The sequence below is a fragment of the Abramis brama genome (genome assembly GCF_963993115.1).
Source record: "Abramis brama genome assembly, chromosome: 8".
Lineage (NCBI taxonomy): Eukaryota > Metazoa > Chordata > Actinopteri > Cypriniformes > Leuciscidae > Abramis > Abramis brama.
Window position 1 is genome coordinate 24534147 of NC_139970.1, and position 3741 is coordinate 24537887.

The window sequence follows — 3741 nt, forward strand, 5'->3', positions numbered from 1 at the left end:
CATAATGGGCTGTTTTTATACAGCTATAATAACTGGAAGTGGATGACACCATGAAGCCTTCCATTTTAGAAAATGGCACCTGCTTTTACATTAAAAATAAGGTGAATAACTTGAATACAATGCGTGTTGCTTTAGATAAGTGTCTGCCAAATGCATTAATGTAATATGAAGTTGTCCTAAAACAACTGCCATGTTTTTAACCTCTATTCTTTGAAGCTAAAGTATGTCTTAAGGCATGTTTTGTCTCTCGCTCGGCCCACCTTATTCCTGACCTGTGTGCTTTATTCTAGATCCTAATGCATATACACTGTAAAATATTTCCAGGATTTCACAATATATAACTGTAATATTTCACAGGTAATTACATTATTACCACTTCACAGGCTTTAACTGTGATATTTCACAATATAATACCGTATTTAGACTTTTACTGTGAAAATAATGCAGGCGCGGGGCTTTTACAAGAAACTACTGTGAATTCTGTCATTTTCGCGCTGCAACTGCGTCATCTGAGCTCCCCCGGAGCTCCCTGGCCTGATCTCCTCCATGGTCTCACTCGACGGATTCAGTGCGGTAAGTGTTTAATTTCAAACTTTGTCAATTTGATGACTGTTTTTAATATGAAACTGCATGTTATTTAAAAGTATGAACCAAATTAGCGTTAGTTAAGTTCTGTTTCATGTTTTTGTAACTTAGCTGGAGCAGATTCGCGTCTAGGTTTGAGCGCGCAAATTTGAATGATCAGACGTTGGTTGTGTTAATAAGTGTATTAGTAGTACCGTATTAAGTTATTAACTGTGAGGCTTCACGTTAGCTACACCGTCAAAATTGAACTTTAGCTTTGCTTAATGCTTTTCTTAGTTAACGTTCGTTACTCTAACAGCGTTCTCTCTTTTCCCACAGCATTTTTCTACCACCGGGAAATAAAGTTATAAGGTAAGCTGTGGCCTTAATGTGTGTATTATGACAGTTATGATCAACTAGATACATTATAGTGTTGTGGATTTGTGCAAAGGTGGAATAAATTAATCTCAAATTAGTAACGTTAGCTAGCTGGGCGTCGTCCATATTTTTCTGCCGTGTGTGAAACGGAGCAGCCGTTGTCTGTCTCGTCAACAGAAAAAATAAAGTGCATTTTATTATAAAAAAGATATAGGAAAATAAATGTGTTTATCATTGAATTAGTGGAGCTTCGTTAGCTGTGCTATTCTAAAGTAAAACAGGTCGACATCTGGAGATATTAGGAGCCATTTTGTCTGTGAATGGGTTATAATTCTAGGAGGAAGAGTGCAAGCAGAAACAGCCACATGGAGATGGACTGGCAACAGGCTCTTCCTCCATCCTCTGCAAACAGTACGTGTAAATGATGTAAATTGTTGTGTGCAAATGCATTGCCTGGGTAAATCACACACATCTAACTTACTTTGTTGCAGGACTATTCTTGACTGTGTGTTTGTGATGTAAATGTTTTTCAGTTGCTGTTAAGTTATTTAAATGGTTGCTGTTTAATTGAATCCAAGTAATGTCACCTTGTTAAAACTGAGCTAACTTTAGTTTTGCTCAGTACTGCAACAGCAGTGACCCACTGAAGGTGATGACTGGGAACTGAAACCTTTTTAATCCCACTTGAATTAAACTAACATCTTTCTTCTCTGTCTTTTTGTTTATATGTGCTTCTTGGGCATCAACCCAGAGACAGGTACAAAATCAAAGAGGCAGAGAGGACACATAAACCAGCAAGTCTGTACACTGATCAGGAAGCTCATTGACTTTGAATGGATGTCAGTCTAATGTAAGTTGTGTTCCAACTTCAGAACAGACTAACGAAACACTGTCTCTGTTTTAAACTAGAATTAGTTATGCAGTAAGATGTTTACTTAAGCTATTAAAGGGTTAGTTCACTCAAAAATGTAAAGTCTCTCATTAATTACACTCCCTCATGATGTTCCAAACACATAAGAATTTTGTTCAACACAAATTAAGATAATTTTAAGAAGTCCGAGAGCTTTCTGATCCCGCTTATAGACTGCAATGTTATAACCGCTTTCAAGCCCCAGAAAGGTAGTAAAAACATTGTTAAAATAGTCCACGTGACTACAGTGGTTCAACCTTATTGCTATGATGCGACGAGAATACTTTTTGTGCGTTCCGCACTATTAAGTATTTTTGCATCGCTTCATAACATTTAGGTTGAACCACTGTAGTCACATGGACTATTTTAACAATCTTCACTACCTTTCCGGGCCTTGAAAGTGGTAATAAAATTGCTGTCCATGGAGGAGTCAGAAAATATCTTAATTTGTGTTCCAAAGATGAACGAAGGGCTAACGTGTTTGGAATGAGGGTGGGGTTTTGGGTAAACTATCCCTTTAATCTGTTCTACGAGTTTAGACAGGCTGCAAAATGTCTAAAATTCATTGTTCTTACGTTTATTTGAATTAAACATGCCTTTTCAATGTTATAGGTTATTGATAGGTTAGAATAAAAACGTCAAATTTACAGAGTACTTTACAATAGTTTTAAGTGTAAATTTACATCACATTACTGGCTTACTGAGTTGCATTACTATGTACGCATGTCATGTAATTTTTGCTTAACCTCAATCATGTTACTTTCAGAGTCCTCTGGTTTGTTGATTTAATATTAATTGATATAGTACTATTCACATGATTTATCTGATTTATCATGAGTTTTACAATTGTAATTTCTTAAACTCTACACATTTTAGGATTAGTTTTACAATGCGAGTACCATACTTGCAGGTACTTTCACCACAGAGTAACTTAAACTTTTTGTCTTTCTTATCTTTTGTAGATGGTGGACAGAACCCATACTATGCAGGTGCCAGCTGCAAGGGAAGGAGCGAGACACCTGCAACCCTCTCTTTTCCCACCTTTTTGTCTTTTCTTCCCTCTCTCACTCTCCTCTCTCTCCTTCTTTCTCTTTTCAGCTCCTACGTTGTGAAGTACCATTATCACATAGTAAACACATGCACAGTGCACACACATAGACACACATTCCTGTTACCCAGTGTTCATTCCTGTTACCCAGTGTTTATTCCTGTTATTAAATTGTATTTTTCAAGTACCATTATCACATAATGGTAAACACAGTAAACACATTCACACACATATTGACAGACATTCATGTTACCCAGTGTTCATTCATGTTACACAGTGTTTATTCCTGTTATTAAAATGTATTTTTCTTCTAAAAAAATAAAAGTTAAACCATTGTTTTTATCAGTTTTGTTTGGTCCATCATTTATGCTAAATCACAGTATAGACATGGTTAAATACAGTAATTCTACAGCAGCTTACTGTTAAATTACAGTAATATGATAGACTAACTGTAATTGCACAGTAAAATACAGTAATTATACAGCAGCTTACTGCTAAATCACAGTAATATGACGGCATAGTTATTGTGAAGTCACAGTAAACAGCTGTCATTTCACAATTATTTACTGTAAAAATGATACGGTAACTTACTGTGAAAGTCATGCAATTATTAACCTGCAATTTATTGTAAATTTACAGTGAAATAATTAACAGTGTAGGGTATGGCTGCTCCCCTGGCCTTTTCCCTGACATTTATTGGGCCTGTGCAAGGACATGCCCTTTTCTCCATCTCCCCGGTTCCTCCCTGTTAATCGGGAGGGTGGATGGGGGGGTATTGGGGGGTGGCGAAAAGCAGGCAGATAAGCCCATTGTTTGGCCTGACAATGTCCTGATGATACGG

At 36.8% G+C, this 3741-nt stretch overlaps 1 long non-coding RNA gene across 3 annotated transcripts; it reads left to right on the plus strand.

Moving 5' to 3' along the window:
* Window positions 1–303: 303 nt before the first annotated feature.
* LOC311087949 lies at window positions 304–3242 on the plus strand. 3 transcript variants are annotated; one of them, XR_014607394.1, is made up of 6 exons: window positions 304–357; window positions 448–573; window positions 904–936; window positions 1280–1353; window positions 1694–1792; window positions 2815–3242. It is a non-coding gene; the product is annotated as an uncharacterized lncRNA (long non-coding RNA). The 3 variants fall into 3 exon arrangements; XR_014607396.1 differs by having other exon boundaries at window positions 306–573; XR_014607395.1 differs by having other exon boundaries at window positions 306–1792.
* The last annotated feature ends 499 nt before the right edge of the window (window positions 3243–3741 follow it).